Source organism: Coregonus clupeaformis, chromosome 12 (genome assembly GCF_020615455.1).
Source record: "Coregonus clupeaformis isolate EN_2021a chromosome 12, ASM2061545v1, whole genome shotgun sequence".
Taxonomy (NCBI): Eukaryota; Metazoa; Chordata; class Actinopteri; order Salmoniformes; family Salmonidae; genus Coregonus; species Coregonus clupeaformis.
In genome coordinates, this window is record NC_059203.1 from 42,588,790 (window position 1) to 42,610,881 (window position 22,092).

General features: G+C 43.0%; 1 pseudogene; it reads right to left on the minus strand.

Moving 5' to 3' along the window:
• Nucleotides 1–1,979: 1,979 nt before the first annotated feature.
• LOC121578477 lies at nucleotides 1,980–17,088 on the minus strand (annotated as a pseudogene).
• Nucleotides 17,089–22,092: the final 5,004 nt, after the last annotated feature.

Consider the following 22,092-nt stretch of genomic DNA (forward strand, 5'->3'; position numbering starts at 1 on the left):
CACTTGATTGTTCTCTAGTCATCCACTTAACTCTTGACTGCTCTTATCTTACCATGAGCCTAGACTTTGACAATCTTGATCTGTCTTTGTGTGATGATTCTGTGCTTGGTGTCACCTCTAATGTGATTGGCTAAAGGGGGGGAATGGGTGTGGTTATATTGCTATGGCTCCTCTGGCTAGAATGTGCTGATGTTGCCGTGGCAATGGATGCTGAGCTGAGTAAGCATTTTGCATTTCTCCAAACAAAAAATTAGTCCAAAATTTGACAAATGATTGCGCTACCTCATTTTTCAACCCAGCAAGCACCAATTGGATCACTCACAGGGTTTATGTCGAAATGGAACTAATCCTGTTCAAAGGTTTTTCTTTGTACGTTCACATGAATGAATGTATGAAAGCAATCTGTTCATAATCTGGTTTGCCCTAAGAGTTGGTAGTACTACATGACCACGGGCTTTCCTACGATGTGTGTCCTCGCAGCATTTTTAGTTTCTTTACCTACCTACACTTCACCACTACTTCATGTGGATGACTTGTGTTCATGTACATCATGGAAGGAGCCTGCAATGTTCTACTGGTACAGCACCAGTTACGTCATTCTGTGTGTCCAGTCTTATCTTCTTCTAGTGTTTGGAACAGAACTGTTGCTGTGAGAACTCCATGCATGCTCCACGCTCCCCAAGAGACATGATTGCCTGTGGAATCCCAGATTGTCCGTTTTTTTTGTTTGGCATCTGGTGCAGAGTAGATAACCTACTTTTAAAAAATCTAATCTTAATTAATTCTCGATATAACTTTGAAAATCAAATGCAGTACTGTATTTCTTATACTATCCCTCATTAACAGCCACAAATATTTTGTATTGTTGAAACATTGTACAGATTTGCTTCACGCTAAGAACTGAAAGACACTTCAGAAGCAGCCTAAATCCAATACAAAAAATTGAAGGTCTGAGTTGATAATCGGTGCTTAATTATATGAATTTGATTGTACTCCGAGTCTCCTACCCTTCTTACATGAGGTACATGGAATTCTTTCTGTTCTTTGGCATACATGCCAAGTTAGTTTCCTTTGTTTGACTGTGTGTGATATAACCCAGTCACTGTTATCATTGGAGATTAATAATAAAAATAATTGTGGTGTGTGTATACCTAGAGAAATTAGATCAGCAAACCTTTATCACGTTTTCTGAAACATCTAAAAAAAAATCTTTTTTATTTTGCCTTGATATTGGGGTGGTGATGTTTTTGTGTACATTGATTTCCCCCACACACCACTCTTAATCCTGATTCAATCCACCATAATCCCCCTCAAATTCAATTTCACACCCTTTTTCTTAATATTATGTTGAACTTAATTTAACAGTCTTTGTTTGTGAATTTAATATAATCATAAATTCTCACAACTTTCTCTCGAATGTGTGCCTGGTGTATTTTGTCACAGTGGTCTTATGGATGGGACACCGATAATGATAATGTGTGTTGGGTGCTTATTTGTCCTAATGAACATCGGCCGTGTGCAGCAGGCAGCCGTCCTCTTGCCTCTGACCACAGAGCATTGGGCGTCATTTTCTTTTAATTTCCCGAAGATTCCATGCGTTGACAGCTACTATCTATTACTCACTGCATCTCCACATACCACACTGACTGTAGACAGTAATGTGGGCGGCAGGTAGGTAGCCTAGCGGTTACAGCGTTGGGCCAGTAACCAAAAGGTTGCTGGTTTGAATACCCGAGCCGACAAGAGCAAAGGCACATAACCTTAATACGCTCCAGGGGCGCCGTACTACTATGGCTGATCCTGTCAAACTCATTCCACGGAAGGCCGAGTGTCTGGGTTTTCGTGCTAGGGCAAAAACCAAAACGTGCACCGAGTTTGGGATACCCTGCACTAGGCCCTACATGAAATGAGTTTCACACCACTGCTGTAAAACAACACCTTTCACTGCACCTATCTGGTGAGACAAATTGTCCTATAAATGCTTTTAGTAGTATTTATTAGGTCTGTCTTGCACTTCCACAGTCACACCACAACTGTTGCAGCTGGCTGGCTGTGATATCCTTGGTTGGGGAGGTATCCTCTGGATTACTCTGCAAGCTGAAATACACGAGAAATACAGTGTTTCAGTAACAGCCACCGATAATACTGAGGGCATGGAAATAAATACTCCGGAGAAGACCAACTTCGGCTGACTGGCAGAGTCCAGTGAGATGTTTATTACAAAGCCACATGTTATGTGATATATCACACTTTACTGGTATCTTCCATAAAGTGTAGTACTGACCTGGTCTCGGCCCTCTCCTCTGCATTGTCCAGCTCATGCTGGATCTTCCTGAACTTGGTCAGGTTGGAGTTGGCTTGTTCCTCCTGAGTGGAGAAGACAGAGCCGGGAAGTAGATCATACCACTGTAGGTCATTTGGAAACAGACCCACATTCTATACAGTAACACAACAGTAAAATGAAAACTTGAAATGTTATGGGGGACTTACTGCTTCCTCAGCCTGCCTTCTTGTAGCTCTTGGCCTGCAGCTTGTCTATGGGCTCTTGCAGGCGGGCCAGGTTCTTACTGTCCTCCTCTGTCTGCAAGAACAAACACAAGCAGCAGGGGGCAGCATGAAGCACTACATCGCAACACCTCACAGGCAGGCAGCTCTATCAATAAACAGTACATACAATCAACAACCGCAAAATGTCTCTAATCATAGAAAAATTATGTTTAAGATGATCACTTTGATCAAGTGTGGGGAATAATTGTAACATTGAAATAAGAATGTTAATGTGGTATGTTTCAGTACCTGGTAGGTGAGCTCTTTGATCCTCCTCTCATACTTGCGGAACACCTTCTGGAACTCCTGGCTCCTCTTCTGCTCAGACTCCAGCTCATTCTCGAGTTCTCTCACCTGTTGATGGGAGACTGTCAGATCACTGATCTACACTCACTGTTCAATATTGGTGAACAACTTTAACCAAGTAAATTAAGGAGCCTTGCTTGTGCAAGAAGGAGCAGGTTGCCATTTATTGGGATGACTCATGTACTGGAGGCAGCTCTGCAGGGTAGTCACTAGCTGGCACAGCCACAAAGTCATAAAATCAGATTTTAACCCTAACAGTAAACACACTGCTAACCTTATGCCTAACCTTAAAATAAGACCAAAAAGCACATTTTTGTTTTCATAAATCTTTTCAATATATAGCCAATTTTGACTTTGCCACTGGCCCTAAGAATCGCGCAGCTCTACCACCAGAACAAGATTCATCCAAATAAACGCCAACCTGCCGAGCTGGAGCGGCTCATAGAAGCAGCAGCTTATCTCCTGTTTCTGTAGCGCGAGGCAGCTTGATGTACAAGTACACCCCCTGGACGCTAGTCTATCGCAGGGCCTTTCCCCCAATGCTGAGTGCTAAGCAGAGACACAACGGGTCCCGTTTTTACAGTCTTTACAGGACCAATGTAGTCTGAGTTATTCCGATGTGTGTGAGGTGGTTGTACCTTGGAGGTTCTTGTTCTCTCTCTTGGTGGTGTCCAGGTGGTCTAGGGCCTCTTCGTAGGAGTTCTTCAGCTTGAACAGCTCTGTGCTCAGGCTGTGAGACACCTTCTGAGAGCTCTCCAGCTCACACTGGCATTTCTGATACTTCTGCCTCCACTCAGCCAGCACCTGAAATCAGAAATTCACCTCATTAGCAATGCCTGGATAAAGTTTAGGTTCAAAACAACCTAAATTGCAATTTTTTCTACTGAGGTCATTCCAGTTCAGTTCCTTACTCAGCAACAGCATGTAATCAAGTTGACAGCATGTCTCCGTAATTTGCATTGCCCATGATAACCTCCAATTGCTCACCTTATAGAAGTTGCGCTGCTTCTTGTCAAGGGCGGCGGCTGCAGTGTTGGAGCGCTCCAGGTCCATCACTAGGTCCTCTATCTCTGTCTGCAGCCGGTGCTTGATCTTCTCTAGGGAGGAGCACTTGGCGTTGGACGCCTCCACAGACTCCTCAGCTTCCTGCAAACATGTCACCAGCTTCTTCCTGTTGAATATATACATCTCACATTAATCAGATGTCACTTTTTTAGTTACTATAACAGGTTTGAAAACATAGATGAGAGTGAAGAGTTGTTATTCTAATGTCATTGTACGTAGACCTCAGATGTCTCACTCACTTTGCCTCCTCCAGCTCCTCTGTCCTTTGGATAGCGTCTGTCTCATACTTGGTCCTCCACTGGGCCACCTCGGCGTTGGCCCGCTGCAGCTCAGACTTGGCCTCCTGCTCCCCGTCATACTGCTCCCTCAGCAGGTCACAGTTGTGGCGGGAGGACTGGAGAGCATGGGCCAGTGCATTCTTTGCCGGAAGACAATGATAGTGGAGATAGCGCCAAGATGGTGGAAGGAGGAAAGGTCAGTCGTACTGTTAAGCACACCAACTAATGCCGGGTGTACACTACACGACTTTTAAAATCCTAACATCTCTGAGCCTCTCACATTAAACAACAGTCTTTCCTGTCGTTTCTTGTCTTGCCGACATAGTGGTGCGCACATTAAACAATCTGGCACAGACGGGGTTTCACACACTACAACAATCTTCACTTGGTCGTGAGGATTCTCCATACCACCACGCTGTCATGCGAAAACAATTATATGATGACGTGATTAGATTGTTAACGTAGCTAGAACGAGCTGTGGCTCAAAGCAGCCTCATAAAAGTTTTCAGTCAGACATTCAGAGTTGACATTACTAGCCAACATTTTGAATTGAATAACATTGCTTGTGAACTTCAGCACTGTAACGATGTAACACTCTGGCTTTGGTTAAAGGCAAGTACAAACGCATACTAGTAGTCATCGCTCCTGCTGGAGAGTCTACACATTCTGGGTGACGCAAAACAACGTCATCATCTCACTGGGTTCTTCTCTGTCAAGCTCTCATTGGCTATTGCTGATCACCGTTCGCAAAACATGTCGTTGCACAGCTCACACTACAAAAGCATTGCACATTTTGTGCAGATAAAATCAAACGTTTGAAAATATCGGGATGTCTGGGACTGCTCAAAGACAGGATCGGTAGCCTCATCTGGTACTCATACAGATGACACATCTTCTCAGCATTAGCCTGGAAATCCAAGTGGGATCAGCGGAAATAGTATCAGTGTGTGTCCGTGTGTGCATCTTTATCTCTCTACCTTGCTCTTAGAGAGCTGCTCCACGTTGGACGCTAATTCGTCTGCCTCCATCTTGGTCTCGCCCCTCTCCTTCTCCAGCTTCTGTTTGATGCGCTGCAGGCTGTCGATCTGCTCCCCCAGCTTGGCTAAGCTGTCAGTGTGTTTCTTCCTCAGCGCGGTTGCCGTAGCCTCGTGGTGCAGCATGGTCTCCTCCAGATCCCAGCGCATCTTCCGGAAGTCTGAATTGCGCTTTTTGTTCATCTTGATCTGAGCGGCGGTGGCGCCCCTGGCCTCCTCCAGCCACTCACTGAGCTCCTCCAGCTCCCTGGCCACATCGCCCCGCTGTTTCTCCACCTTGGCCCGGGATCCAGCTCCTCCTCTAGCTCCCTGATACGAGCCTATGAGAAGACATGGGCATAGATCAATGGATGCATTCAGCTTGTGGTCTATGATCTTTGTAATGTACTGAGAAATGTGATAGTATTGTATTATATTATATTAATCAGAAATCACTGTTAGTATTTCTAGACCCAGTTGTCCATTCATACCTGTAACTCTTTTTCTGGAGCTGAATGGTCAAGGCTTGTTCATCCTCAAGCTTAGTGCTAGTGTGGTTAATCTCAAAGTCTTTCCTGATTTGAAAGAAGAGTGGGTTACATTCATATTTTATCAATAATCATAGAACTGATCAGTTGTTTAGTCTTCAATCAAATAGATTGTTCTCACTTTTTCAGCTTCTCTTCAAGTTGCTGCTTGTCATTCTCCAGGTCCATGACAGACTGCATGGACAGTTTAAGGTCTCCCTCCTGCTTGCGCTTGACCCGTTCCAGGTCCATGCATACTTTCTTCTCTTGCTCCAAAGAGCCTTCCAACTGATTTGGGGAAGAGTATGGGAAATGTCAAAGCTAATGGCCATAACAATGTATTTAATAACAGCCAATATGATGTGGCAATGTATCGAAACAAAAATCAGTTTCTCTTGATTTATATCTATTTTCGTTTCAGTCAGGTTGGATATGGATTGTAGTTCCTTGTGCATAAACTCACGTCGTCCCCTTGCTGTTCCAACTTGGCCTTGGCCTTGGAGGGTGTGTTGACCTTGTCCTCCTCGGCCTGCAGGTTGTCCAGTGTCTGCTGGTGGGCCTCCTGTAGGGCCTTCTTCTCCTTGGTCAGCTTCAGGATTATCTCATCCAGAGCTGCCATCTCCTCAATCAGGTTCTTCATCTGGAGAAGAGGAGAAGGCATATGATGACTTCAGGACCTCAGCTATGCACATCTCATTCTCATCTGCACATATTCACCAATATTAAGTTGCTTAGGTTAGATCTTTTTCAGACGTTTCAGTTGGGTGGAGTATTGAGGCAGACTTGATTCATTAATTACATGAAGTCAGGGCTATACTGCCACTGTTTGTCATCTGAAATAAAGAGGAATCTCTTCCGCTTTAGAGGACAAGAGGACTATGACATCTGTAGTTCTGTGTCCTCTCCCTCTCTGTGAATGTCTGGTCTGATCTCCTTCTCTGTGATCCTCTAGTCTCCTCACCTTGTTCTCGGTGGCGTATTTCTCCTTCTCCACCTTGGCCAGGGTGATCTCTACGTCATCAATGTCCTTCTTCAGCTCAGCACACTCGTCCTCTAGCTTGCGTTTCTTGGCGAGAACACAGGCATTCATCTCCTCCTCGTACTCCAGTCTCTCCATCATCTCTTTAACCTTGGCCTCCAGCTGGATCTTAGCCTTGATCAGGAGGTCACAGCGGTCCTCTGCGTCCGCCAGGTTTTCCTGCTCCTGCAGGGAGAGTGGAGAGAGAGGGAGAAATGGGAGGTGACATTGGAGCCCTACTGGTACCATGCTGTAGGAGGTAGTAAATGCGTGCATCGCCGTCAGTCTGTGGGTACTTACTGCCTGCAGCTGCAGAGAGAGGTCATTCTTCTCTTGGATCAGGCTGACCTGCTTCTCCTCCAGCTCTTTACGTTTCACCTCTGAATTCTCCAGGGCCTCCTTCAGCCCGGCCACCTCCTCCTTCAGAATGGCCATCTCCTTCTCTGTGGCGGCGCTCTTCAGCAGAGGCTTGATCTTGAAGAAGAGCTTCATCCATGGCCAGTGCTTCACCACGTTGAAGGCCCGGATGTTCCACTGGATGATCATCAGAGCCTCTCTTGAAACAGGAAGTGAGTAGAGGACAGAATTAGGGCTTTTTACGTCTTCTTCCTGTGCTCGACTTGGACTCAACCAGTTTAAGGTGCTCCATCGAGTTCATATGAGCAAGTCCAGAGTAATAGAGATATACCCTGACTTAGATGACAAGTGTGAACGTTGGGCCCAGCCTCCTGCTAATCTCACACACATGTTCTGGTCTTGCTCCAAACTGATGAGCTTCTGGACTTCCATCTTTTAAATCTCATCACAGGTCCTAGCTATTCAACTTCTTCAGCCTGTGGTTTTGGAACCAAACAGGGTTCTACCTGGAACCAAAAATGGTTATCCTATGGGGACAGCTGAAGAATCCTTTTAGATACAAGACATTTTTGCAACCTGGTCAGGCACTTCCTGTCAGAGTTGTGAATGTGTGCCTGAGTGAGTGCAGGGCCATGGTCAGGCAGGGTGTCGGGGGTAGCAGAGTGAATGGGGAGGTGGCTGTGGTATGAGTATGATTGCATTTCTGACATGACTCCATGCTCTATGCCTCTCAAAGGTGAGTGTCTCTGTGTTTATTTAGAAACTAAAGCCCTCTGTCAAATGGCAGGCTTTAATCCTCTGTCACCCGCCACATATCCCATCTATGTGCTTACGTAGAACTGCAGGCGCCTGGGACAAAAGAGGCCAAGGGCCACGGGGCAGGCAGGGGGGGTTGTATTTTTAGGGTGGGCCAAAGCAGCTGCCACTTGGCACATGTCGCCACCTGGCTCTAAGGACATCGTCATCATTGTTTAATTTAGGGAGAGCAGAGAGGGGAGAGGGGTGTGGAGGAGTGTGTGTGAGGGACGTAATGGGGTCAAAATTACCATGGGGGCCACACACATGCAGGGTAACCATACATGGACAAGCACACGCCTCACACACGCCGCTAACATTGCCCTTGCATACCACACATACTAGACCAGGAATATTCAACTGGCAGTCCACGGGCCAGATCCGGCCCGTTTATACATTTATACTGGCCCTTTGATCAATTCTGAACATTTAATAAAAGATCTGCAAAAAAATCCCTGCACAAATCCGACATTCAGTACCAAAACGACTATCGTGGTTGTCTATAGTGTGGTTTCTAGCGGTTTCTTGCGCCTCTGGCATGTTGATTTCGTTTTTCTTCATATGAATTTGACTCTAGCCACAGTTTAAGCTACAAAATATTATGACCCCATTCCTGAAAGGAACACGTACGTATGTGCCTTCTGTTTCCCTCTCTGAGACTCGTAGGACTCGTTAGAAGGGAGTGTGACAAAAAGCGCACCTAATGACAAAGGGAAATGAATTCAAAGCATACTTCCTTCCGACTAGAATTTGGCATTACCTGATTTGACATATCTTTGTGTTATTTATTGAGATGCTAAGTTTTCAGATGATATTAAAATGGCCTAATTACTTTTAATGGTTGTTTAAATAAAAGAAAATAATGGTGAGCGAGATTTCCTTTTCAATTATGATCTAATTTTTTGGTTGCACCTCGACTCACATTGGTTGAGCGCCCTCCACCTTTCCTAATTACTTTTAGCAACGTTTAATTTTAAGAAATGTTCTTTATTGTTGGTTGTGCATTGCTTTTTTATACAGTTCTTCCGAAGAATGTGGAAAATGTCCGGCACCCATGCAATTCACCTTTTTTACATCTGGCCCCCATAAGAATATAGTTGAATAGCCCTGTACTAGACCATAGGAGTGTGCACAGTTATAATATATCACAAACTGAAAGGGTGCAACTGATCATATTACTATTGAACCTGTTGGAGGAAGCAACTGGTGGAGAAGTTGGTTTGTTTTTACTGATGTCTTTATCTTACTATGAATTGTTCCAAAACAAATGCCATTATGTACTCCCAACACTCCTCCACTCCTAAGAGATAACATCTCTCTGGGTTTAATTGTTGGCCCAATACTCTTAAGATCATAAGAACAACTTACTTCATTTAGGTACTCTACTAGAGCACTTGAAATGATCAAATCAAATGAAGCCATGGTCCCTTACTTCCTGGTCATCATATTCTGGAGCTCCATCCTCATGATCTTGCCTCGGCTGACAGCCTGGAGCAGCGTGAGGACCTTGGCCAGACATTCATCCCTCATCTCCTCCAGCAGCCCCAGCAGACCCGCCTTAAAGAACACCTACAGGAGGAGAACACCCAGACCCAGTCAGGAAGATCAAATACAACTTCATTTGCCTATAGATACAATTCGTATTAATGTGATTCATTGACAAAACGTGTAAATGTAAAGCCTCAGCCTCCTACCTTGGTCTGTCCAAATTTGTACTGGTTGTGGTCGACGTCTAGGGACCAGAGCAGTTTCTCTGTTGCTTTCCTGCTGTCCACAAACGTATCATCGGGGATGGCATGTAGGTTCAGGATGTGATAGCTGTTAGTAAAAAAAACATTGTATTGTATGATTAATTCCAAATGTCTTTTTTATGTGTGTGTTGTGGGAATGAACGTGTGTTATCACACTCACCGCTGTTTGACCTCTGCGTAGATGATGCGGTTTGGAAATCCCTTCCTGCAGATCCTGATGCCCTCCAGCACACCGTTACGGCGAAGCTGGTGCAGCACCATGAAGGAATCCATGATCCCTGCAGAGGACCGGGGGAGAGGAGGTAATCAATCAGAGAGGAGAAGATGCTCTCTGGAGCACTTACAGTAAACAACATGTTCCTTGGATCTCAGTTGAACAACATGTTTCTTGGATCTCAGTTGAATGTTGTACTGTGGCGTACCTGGGCGTCTTGGTCTCGTTGGGGATAAGGCAACGGACAAAGTGTGGCTGAGTGCAGTGAAGGTTAGTCATCAGCTTGTTCAGATGATCCTGCAGACAGAGGGCCACACATAACGGATGGAGAGAATGAAAACCTAAGCTAGCATTGATGACAGGAATGTTGCTCAATGTAGGTTCAGTGTTTACAACATCAGCAAATATGTAAATTTTTGCAGCAGTTTATGAAAACAAATTCTCCCTCACTCTTTCAGTTATGGTGCACAGCTGAAGCTCTTCCATTGACTTCAGGGAGGATACAGTATGTGATGTTTATGAGAGTGGAGCCAGCACAGACTTAAAGTGATGTTCATGTGATCATTTCCCTAAACATCACTGCAAGTCTTAACTGTCTCCTTCTCAGCACTGGATAGATGATCTCTCAATGTTGATGCAGCTTCACTGCCTAACTAGCTATGTCCTTTCTGTTTGTTTATTATCCTGTAATGACTTGTATAGTTTTACTGTCTACTGCAGTATATCAAGTAGTGTGGTCCTCTGTAGCTCAGCTGGTAGAGCACGGCGCTTGTAACGCCAAGGTAGTGGGTTCGATCCCCGGGACCACCCATACACAAAATGTATGCACGCACGACTGTAAGTCGCTTTGGATAAAAGCGTCTGCTAAATGGCATATTATATTATTATATTATATATTATAAGTATAATCCAGCTTGATCACATTATATTAGCTTGTGATATTGTCAGTTTAGCCAGCATTTTGCCAGTAGAGTAAGTTGTCCCTCTCACCTTCTGTAGCTGTGACACGGTCTGGAAAGAGGCAGCCTTCTTCCTCTTCTCCTTGCCTCCAGTCTTTTGGTCTGAGTCAGTGCCAACATGTTGGAGGACTTCTGGAAGCGCACCACCACTGTCTCATTCAACGGGTCTTTGTTTTTGTCCAGCCACCCAATGATGTTGTATGGAACCTGGAGTGTCAGGATGAAGTCAACCATTAACATCCTACTAGATTATATTTTCACTACAAGATCATTAGGAGGACACATGGTTTTGTGGAAAGAGTGGTATAGAAAGGAGATACTCAGGGACTGGGTACCACAATACTTGTAAATCCTGCACGGTTTTGACTGAATATCACTAAGGATACCAATGGATTGAGAAACTCATGTGGCTAAAGGTTGCTCTAGCTACTGCCAAAAGAATCATAATGCAAGTTGTAAGTGAAAAATCAAAGGTTTGTTTCCTTTTCTATCTTCTGTGTTGTATATCTATTCATGATTATCAAGTTATTGGTTTGTTTCAATTGTATTGTAATATTATACCATTCATACACACTTACCACTCCAGTGTAGTGCATCAGCTCAAAGTTGCGCTTCTTATCGGGCCGCGGTTTCTGGAAGTTAGCTGACTTTCCAATGTGGTTGTCGTACATCTTGGCTTTCAAGCTGTTGTCTGTAGCCTTGGGGAACATGCACTCCTCTTCAAGGATGGACATGATCCCCAGGGGCTGAAGAAACAAAGCTCAACTAAACATACATGTAGTGAATCTGAGATGGATCATGCAATCAAATATAATACATACAACCAATTCTGCAGGAACAAACACACATACAGGATCCTATCATGAAACATATTAGCAAGCAAACACATCATTGTGTTCAATACCTCATCCGAGGTGGGAAGTTCATTTCTAATTTTAGTGCAATGACTTTGAGAAGTGGTAGCTCGCCATACCTTCTCTATGAGGTCAATGCCAGCCTGTAGGTCGAGTCCAAAGTCTATGAAGGTCCACTTAATACCCTCCCGTTTGTACTCCTCCTGCTCCAGGATGAACATGTGGTGGTTGAAATACTGTTCAGTTTCTCATTGGTGAAGTTGATGCACAGCTGCTCAAAGCTGTTGAGCTGAAATGAAAGAGGGACAGGTGTTCAGAATAAGCATGTCGAGTGGAATAAAAGCCTCAGACTAAGAATGCAAGAACCACTTCAGATTTTAGTCTTGTGACATGAAGCTGAAAAATAATGTTGACATTTACAGACCACACACAAAAAATCTAACAGTGAAAGATCCAGAAAGAGAGTGAATGAAATCATTCTGTGAAAATTGTTGTGAGGAAAGACTTACATCAAAGATCTCAAAGCCAGCTATATCCAGCACTCCGATAAAGAACTGGCGAGGCAGGGATGTGTACAGGGTCTTGTTGATGCATCCCACTAGCCATTTTAACATGCGGTCGTAAGTGGCTTTGGCCAGAGCTCCGACGGAATAGTTCACCTACAGCACGCGGACACACACATGCACATGTGCACATACACACACACACACACACACACACACACACACACACACACACAGGTTACACAACTGTCATTCACATGGATACCCACTGTTGCTTGGATACCAATTTCTAGAGTCTGCTGAGTATATTGATCAATAGAGGATTAGGAAGCTATCCCTGCTGGCATGCTCATCACTGAGCTAAATGAACACAAATTAAGCTGAATTCACTTCAAGACAACTGAATATTTGTAGCTATACAGATGCTATTGGGTGCTGTGTCCTGACTGTGTTGTGGTGAGCCCTGACCTGTTCAACGCTCTGTCCCTTCACCACGTATTCGCTCCCCACCTTCACCCTAGGGTGCAGGAGCCCCTTGATGAGGTCAGCTGAACTGACTCCCATCAGGTAGGAGGCTTTGTCAGCACCTGGACAAACACACAGGACATATACATTATGAGACACAAGCATAACACACTTGGTTGGAGGCTACAATGGAATTGGTCCTGATCTGCTCTATGTTGGTCTTGATTATTAGTCTTAGACTTAGTTCACTTTTATGCAACATCTCAAATTGGTAGTCCCCCTTACTTTCAGTGCCATCAGCCTCTGCCTGCTCCTCGCGCTGCTTCTGCTTGAACTTCATGTTGCCGAAGTGCATGATTGCTCCCACTATCTTATAGCAGTCATACTTCTCATCAGGAGTGAACCCCAGGATGTCCATGGCATGCTGTGGAGAAACCAGGGTAAGTGATGTCATGACTCGCCAAGGCTGATCACTGGAGCAAGTACATTTGACAAATTCCTTACTGATAATTGGTCTAGCAGTAAGGAATAGCAGAGTAAGAGCTCTTACATCGGTGGCCATGAGCTCCCCGCCATCGTCCATGTTCTCCACATTGGTCATGCCCTGAGAGCAGAAGTGGTAGTCCTATTGGTTGGTGGACACCAGCAGCATGTCTGTGGAGGAGACAATCTTTGTCAATCAAAACCCACGCAATTGGGTCACCTAACATTAACACTTTCTGGGTAGTATTGGATTTGATCCTAATTTACCTAGAAGTTCTGGTTTCTTCTGGGACATGATCTGGTAGTAGATATGGTAGCTTCCCCAGGCTGCTGAAATATCACACTGGATTTTTCCAGAAGATCTAAAGGAGAGAAAGAATGGGCATATCTTTAATTTCATCACAGCCTGAAAATTCTGTTTTAGCGAAACTTGTGTGCAGAGTTTTGCTCTTTATGCAGGTGTTATGAGCTCATCCCATTTTGCTTTTTGATGGTACTCACATATACAGTGCTATGAAAAGGTATTTGCCCCCTTTCTAATTTTCTCTACTTTTGCATATTTGTGAAACTGAATGTTATCAGATCTTCAACCAAAACCTAATATTAGATAAAGGGAACATAAGTAAACAAATAACACAACAATTACATATTTATTTCATAAACAAAGTTATGCAACACCCAATTCCCCTGTGTGAAAAAGTAATTGCCCCCTTACACTCAATAACTGGTTGTGCCACCTTTAGCTGCAATGACTCCAACCAAGTTCTCAAACTTTTTAGGGACGGGGACCCTTTTGTGATAGCAAATTCATCAGGGACCCCCTCATAATCAGAACATAACTCAAGTGAGATATAAATAGCATACAAAGAGCTTTACTATGACTCCGGCAGGGTATGGCCAGACAAACCCAAGTCTTAGGCCCTGGGAAGGAACATTTTAAAGGCCCGCCTCTTACCATCAGAGAGAACATTTTGCCGTTTTCAAGCGAATTTCCAGCAATTGTACACATTTTGTCAAGTGGCAGAGAGATCTTTTGTTGTTGCAGCTTTAAAGGTAATATCCTGCAATTCCACACATTTTTCCATGAGGCAGAGAGAAAACGTTGCAGTTTTAAATCTTAAATTACAGTGCATCTATTCTTTAAAAAACACCTTTTTGGGAATACAAGAAGTATTAAGTAGATTTGTTTAAATATTTGGTGGAGTACTGTGGAAACCAATATCCCTGTGAGCCTCCCAGGCCTATTTTGCCCAGGGTTAAGAACATCAATTGTAGATTAATATTTAATTATATCGTATTACACGCTCTAAACTTATTCCACGGATCCCTTGGCCAAAATTAGTTTTATCTGTTGTTGTTAGTAATAATCATAATTTTGTATTTATATATATAAATACAAACCGCACATTGAGAACCCCTGGTCTAGCAATCCAAAGGTTGCATGTTCGAGTCGCGTCGGGGATAACTGTATAATTTTAGCTAACCCTTCCCCTAACCCTTATTCTAAACGTAACCCAATTCACCTAACATGCTACGTAAATTCACCTAACCTTCGTCTTTTTAGTTCTCTTAACCTTTGTCATTAGTTCCCTTAACCGCCAACGTAAATTCTCCCTTAATTCTCTTTTGTTGTTATGACGCAAACGCAACTTGGTCTCAGATAAAGATGTGCAAAATTATATATGTCCTCTAAAATGTATGATAAGCTACATTATCCAATCCGTATGCTATTGTACGACTGGGTAAGATTATGACCAAGAAGTCAAAAAGGGAAAGGGTAAACATTTAGCAAATCCGTATGACAAAAAAAGACCAAAAATGTTTTAAAAGGGAGAGATTTTTTAAAATCTGGAATGCCATATTGGCCTTACTCCTTTTTTAGCAGCTGCTTCCCCAAAAGCTGCTACAATGGCAAAATAGTGAATGACACGTTTCGTGTTGACAGTTTTGCCAGCACCGGATTCTCCGCTATAGGAGTGTGGGAAAAGTATAGATAAGAAAGGAAATGTGTAGATAAAACAGGTAAAAAATGCACAAATCAAGAAAATTAGACTATAAACTGCAGTCAGGAACAAAATACCAGAATGTTCTCTCTGAAAGAAAAAAAGTAACAAAATCTTTTGCCTCCCCCCAAAAAACTCCTGTTTTGACATCTTGAGTTATAGCACATAACAAAAATATTATTTTGTTTTGTAGACACATTTTAAAACAGTGTCTGTGTTTGGATGGCCTAGAATTCATTATGATTGCTCATACAGTGACAAGGCCAACGTCACAAGTTGTTCTTCTTGTTTTTGCTAGTAGTATGTGAAACAGACTATAGGGTATCACAGTAATTAGAGCACCGTTTTCTGAGATGGATTTGGGTTTTTGCTTACGTGATGAGCATCGACTGATTCTCACGATCTGTGTAGATATCATAAAGAGTGAACTAGTAGAAAAGGCTTGTGTAATAGTAGTAGTACTACGTCAACTTGGTTATGTATTTTGGTGAAGCTGTACTTGAGTCATGTCATATTCCATTACTGTCTGGAGTTTGTGTGCACAATCATGACTTCTAATGACAAGTATCAGGTTTCTGACAACATGGAGGAGTGTGAGTATTATTTGTGCTGAGAGACTTACTGCGCAGCATGTCATTGTAGGCGTTGTTTGCGATGGCGTAGATGTGGGGCGGGACCTCGGCGCGGCGCTTGCCTTTGTAGGCAGCGACAACAGGGGCGGTGTAGACAGGCAGCCATTTGTATGGGTATACTGTCACACATAACAGCCCAGAGTAGGTCTGTGGAGAGAGAGTTGAAGAAGGCAATGCATGATACCTGGGCTATAGTTTCAACACCTCTGACATACCGTTTAATCAAGTTATTCACCAAAAGACCCAACTGAGCAATAATAGAGGGATGAGGGGCACTAACTGACAGTCTCATTTCATATGCCCTAAAAACCGACTGACATGTGGTTCTGGCTACTCAGGGATCCCAGGAAGTGCATGGAACAACTGTCCCATCCCTCCATTGCCCCTGTGGGGTCACTCACGTAGATCATCCAGGCGGCGTAGCGCCTGCGCAGGTTGAAGAGCACAGAGGCCTCGTTGAGGTGTGTCAGCATGGTCATGTCCTCTATCATGTCAAATTTAGGAGGATTAATCTGCTGGATGTCCTCCTCCTTCACTGTAAGAGAGTTGGGGAGAGGAAGGAGGAAGAGGCAACAGTGAGACTGGGGCCTTGGGCAAAGGGGAAATCTGTTGTCATATATATTCTGGTTCTGTTGTCATATCATTTTCAGTCACTACAAACCTATATTCCAGTTTAAAAACTATTCATAATAATGTATCAGAATAAATGATTATATATTTATTACGAGTATTTTATTCTAACTATCTATAAACACTTGCAAAGAAATTACCCACTGTGCACAGATGTCAGTTCAACTTCTAGTTTTGATTTACATTTGGTTGAGTTGTCAACTAACGTGAATTCAACGTGAAATCAACAAAACAATTCATGTTATTTGATTTAGGTTAAAAGTTGGGTGAAAAAAATACGAAATTCCCTTGTGTTGATGACTTTTAGCAAATCCAATCCGTTTTCCCACGTTGATTCAACGTCATCACATAGATATTTTGTTCATTTTTTTATGACGTGGAAAAAAGTTGATTCAACCAGTTTATGCACAGTGGGGAGGTAATGCATAGTAATATTTTCTGATCGTGAGTAAACTGTACTATCAAATCCCTTGAGCGCACCACTCACCCTTCTATCTTTGGTCTCAACGATGACTTTGTCTCGGTCGAGCTCCTTGATCTCAACCTCAATGTAAGCCTCATTTTCGTCTGGAACCCATGCTCGCTTTTTACCATCAAACGCAATGGTCTTCGCAGCCAGCAACTCCAGGTCAGTTTTGCATAGAAAAGGACCAACCTCTCCGAACTCATTCGCATCAAAGCGGGACATGACTGCAATGGCAACGCCACACGCCGACGATGCACCCGACGCACTGACGGACAGACGATTTCTCAAACCCCTTGGAAAAGAGAGGAATATTTACTTTGCATTCTTTTGTTTTCACATTTAAGTGAGTCAGCTCTTTCCTCATTCATAAAAAGTTTAGTTTGGACAAACGTAGGAATGAAACATCACCAAACCAAAAGTGCACTCAAAGGAGAACGTTTACAATTCGTGCGTAATGTCGTGAGTAAATCCATTCTCGACAATAGATGACAAAACAGTTTAAGCAGCACAGAAATAGCAAGATAAATGTTTCAGCAATAATAAATAAATGATTGTATGACAAATCTAACATGAGAAACAACCACACATGGGTATGGCACCGCTGCGTAAAGACGCGTAATGATGTAAAAAACCAAAACCAGACGAGTTGTAAGTTGTAAACTGACCTCAAAACAGGGTCCTGCAACGGGATGCCTATTTGGAACGGTGTGTGCGCTTTTTATTGTCTTTCTCAAGGTCACTTGTCAGAGTAGATATGTCCCTAATTAGCATATGCCACCTCCTCCGTCGCCTATTGGTGGTGACCGCGTGTCTCAATTGACACAAAAGGAAAGCAACGTTTTTATCTCAAGCTGGCTATTTTTATAGTTTTATTTTATGTAGGGTACACATGGAGAAGGGGTAGACATAATTACAGAATGATTGAGCGTGCTTTTATAAACTTTGGTGTCATTGTCAGCTGTGGAACCACTATCTAGTCGACAACCATGCAGAATTACAATACGTAATTGCCTCTAACTAGACTGGAACACGATACGTTTGACTGATAATCCGTTTAAGTTGCCCACAAATTTGTAAACGCAAGGGGTTTAAAAAGTGCAAATGCCGTTGTGAGCAGATAGGTCTATAAAAGTGTCATCCTGAAATCTATTCTAAATAACTGTCTAATTACACAAGGGTTAACTCATAGTTTACTATCAAATAGTTTATTAATAATTATTTACAGTTATTATTACTTGTGAATGCAATTGTCAGGTATATTTTACAGAATACTTCACACTTATCATTATATGTAGTAGCTTATTAAATATATTTGGTGAGACTAAAACCTGTCTAGTGTCACTTTTGTCCTCAATGAAAATACCAAGTGTTATCTTATTCTCTATAATAAAAGTTCCTGAAAAGCTCAAGTCTGCACAGCACAACATGAAGTGAATGAGATGCCCATGTGCTCACTCTGCCCCTCAGTAATTGCCCAGGCGGCTTCTTTGTTGTGAGGAGCCAACAGGGGTGTCTGCCATTGTGTGTGGCCACAGGAGGATGCAACCTTAGAAGAGATTATTTCAGGAGCCCGTCTGTGTGACATTAAACATGCTCTATAAATACATCACACAATATTAATAGAGACAAACAGCTCTCTGTTTGAAAATGGTGGCGGACAATACATCTACATTCTCTATGTGGAAGATACTGAGCAATGTATTGATAAATAGCAAAGCAGTAGAATTTTGGTAACAGATTATATTGGTGTTCTGTCATATTGTCTATACAAGGTGGCCATAAATGACTTATGCAAAGATAATGGCACATTGCCAGTACTCCATATTGTGAAAGCAAAATATCTAAACTCTAGAGAACTCTAGTGTGCTAAATGTGAAAGGAAAACCACTAGTGTGCTTTAGTCTATGAGTGTTATGAGTCTTATTATTAGGATGGTGCCTCTCAAATTCTGTCCCCAGTGGACCTGACCTTCAGTCCAGTGGAGCAGAGGAGATGGTGCCTTGTATGAGTGCATAGAGGGGGGTGGGTTCAAAGTGTCCCAGAATAGACAAAGCCAGAGTCCAGCATTCCTGATTGAAAGACTCACTGTTGGAAAGATCTATTGTTGAACAGGCTCAGTAACACACTTTCATGTTCCAGTGCTGTAGCCACAGCAGTACTGAAGCAGTGGCCGAAAAGCAATTGGGATTCATTTTTTATTTCCTCAGCTGAAGAGACAGTACAAACAGAGAGAATACACAAATTAGAGGCTTATAATTTTCAGTAACACTTTATTTTAAGGGTCCGTTATAAACCATTCATAAGGCATTTGTAAATTGTGTGTTCACCATTTATTAATCATTACTCCTACATTAATAAACCATTTACTAATCATTTGTAAAGTATTTTTGCAGTCCCTAATCTAAAGTGAGTGCTATTTGTACTTTATAATAAATACTTTATCAATGTTTTGATTGACCAGTGTAATTTCTCACAAAAAGATGAGCATGCCATTGATAGACATTCTTGCAGTACCTGGTAAAATAATAATCACACAACACAGGATGTTTAAGGAACTATATATACATATGTGAATAATTAGCTTACTGACATTTACAGATGTGGGAGTAATGATTAATAAATGGTGAGCAAACGGTTTGTAAATGCCTTATAAATGTTCTTATGTGTTAGAGTGCAGGACTCAATAGTGATGATAGGAGAAAACAATGTCCTACATGGAAATCTTGGTTTAAGAGGCAGCCATCTTTGTTGATGGCACTATCTCCTGCCGTGGCAGGGCGACAGGTGTTGCGTTGATGGCTGAAACTTTCTTGGGCATCAGTTAGATATAGCAGGCCAGAGCTATTTCAGGACAAGGGGCACTTCAGAGTAGTGGTGGCTGTGTTATGTACTGTGTCACTTGCTCTGCAGTTAAAAAAGCTGACATGCCGATAACACATGAGAGGGGATGAATCCCCAAAGTCCACCAGTGTTGCTTTAAAATAAATCCACACTGTAGTGTTGTATGGACCCACCCAGCACGTCCCTCTGTAGTGCCACACTGCATCCCAATGCAACAGCTGAGTCCTGAAAACAACAGCTCTCCTTACATCCTGGAAATACTCTACCAAAATCATTTGGGAGGTTGTATGCAGTGAAGGCCCTCTCAATGCCCATATTTTGATTATTGCACATAGACTGTATGCTGTGGGTTTACTGGCCCAACAGTAAGTTGATCTCAATGTGGAGAGCCAGTGTAGTCATCTGGGACATCACGACAAGACCTGAATCCCAGGAATCAGAGCTGGGATGCTCTGAAGGGTCACAGTTATTTTAGATCTTCATACACAGAATGCCAAGTGGCTTAGACAGAGAGATCGAAAGAGATTGAGATTTAGGAGTGCATTGCATTCAGCAGTGTTAAACACCACACATGCATGCTCTCAATCTCTCTTTCTCTCTCTCTCTCTCCACCTCACACGTTCACACAATTACACGATAACAAAAGTAAGACCTGTTGATCCACTCTTACCCCTTTCCCCTCTCTTCCCATTTTCTGTTGGTGAGGAGAATACAAATTCCAATCCCTTACTTTTCCATTCTAGATAACCCAAACCTAGTGGCAGAGACACTGAGGTGGCCGTCCATTTTCTATTGTACATTTCATCGGCTGATCATTTTTCTGTAGTCGTCCAGTGATTGCCTACAAAAGCTGACTTCAACTGTAGAAGCTCAAGTCTAGCCATCAATTCATCAGAGAGGAGACACAAAGACGCGTCACACAGGCCAAAGCCTCAATGATTCCTCTGTGAAAGCTCCCTCCATGCCCCCTCCTACTCAACAGCTATAGCCCACACAGACAATAATATGAGCTAATCAGTTTTTTTAGCAACTCGTTTGGGTGAGATACCTCTGCCATTAGCCCCTGGCTCCAAACAATGGTATGTCTTTCATTGTGTTAAGTCTCGGTTTCTGTCTGCGCACCTGCCCCTGGCCAGGGTATGGACGCCCTCAGCTGTCTTTCTATTTCAAGAGCATGGAGGCATACCTCAGCCTTGCCGGCCCATCAGAGACAATGGGCATGCTGCCTTATCCAAACAGCCCTGCAGACAATCTGACGCACTCCAGGATCCCACTGAGAGCCTGTTGCAGCCTCCAGCCCCCCCATTAAGCACAGAGACTGACTAGAGGAGAGGAGAGGGCGAACCAAAATCCTGGCGAACCAAAATACAAGGAGCCCCATTGAGCTAAACTAACCTCCACAATAGAAAATCACACACAAAGACAAGGGGGCAGAGGGAACACTTATACTGGTACAAGGCAACACAAACACTTACAGCACAGACAAATATTACTCAAAAGCTGTTAAGTTATCTATGGACACTAAACGGTCCAAAACAAGGAGTAGTCCACTGAGCTCAGTAGTCCACTATTTAGTTATTGTCCACTTTTCTAGTGTATTTTGGGCATAAATATGAAAATATCAAAAGATGCTCTTCCATAATATTGGAGATGTCTTGATTTAGTATTAGTATAAAGAGCAACCTGGTCTCAGAGCATTTCATATTATTCTGTATGTAAATCCGAGACACTCAATTTAGTATGATATTGTGGTGAGTGATTTTGAAGGAGTCAGGCACAGGAGGATAAATCACAGAACAAAAGGGTTTATTCCGAAAACACAGCGGTACGCAGCAATGCGTCAAACACTCCAGTGCGTAAATCAGGCGCACTGGGAAACAACAAGGCACACGGGTGAAATATCCTGGCGAACCAAAATACAAGGAGCCCCATTGAGCTAAACTAACCTCCACAATAGAAAATCACACACAAAGACAAGGGGGCAGAGGGAACACTTATACTGGTACTGATGAGGGGATATGAACCAGGTGTGTGTAATAAACAAAACAAAACAAATGGAATGATGAAAAGAGGAGCGGCAGTGGCTAGAAGGCCGGTGACGACGAACGCCGAAGCCTGCCCGAACAAGTAGAGGAGGCAGCTTCGGAGGAAGTCGTGACAGATATGTTACGTTTCGTATGGTATGTATTCATTTGTGGATGTCCATCACCCATTTCGTATTATATGTAACACATTTTCTAAACGTACAATATGTTATGAATTTGCAAAATGTATGATATGTTATAAAGTCTAGCTAGGTGGCTAACGTTAGCTAGGCTAGGGGTTAAGGTTAAGGTTAGGGTTATGTTTAGGAGTTAGGATAAAGGCTTAACGTTAGGGTTAGAG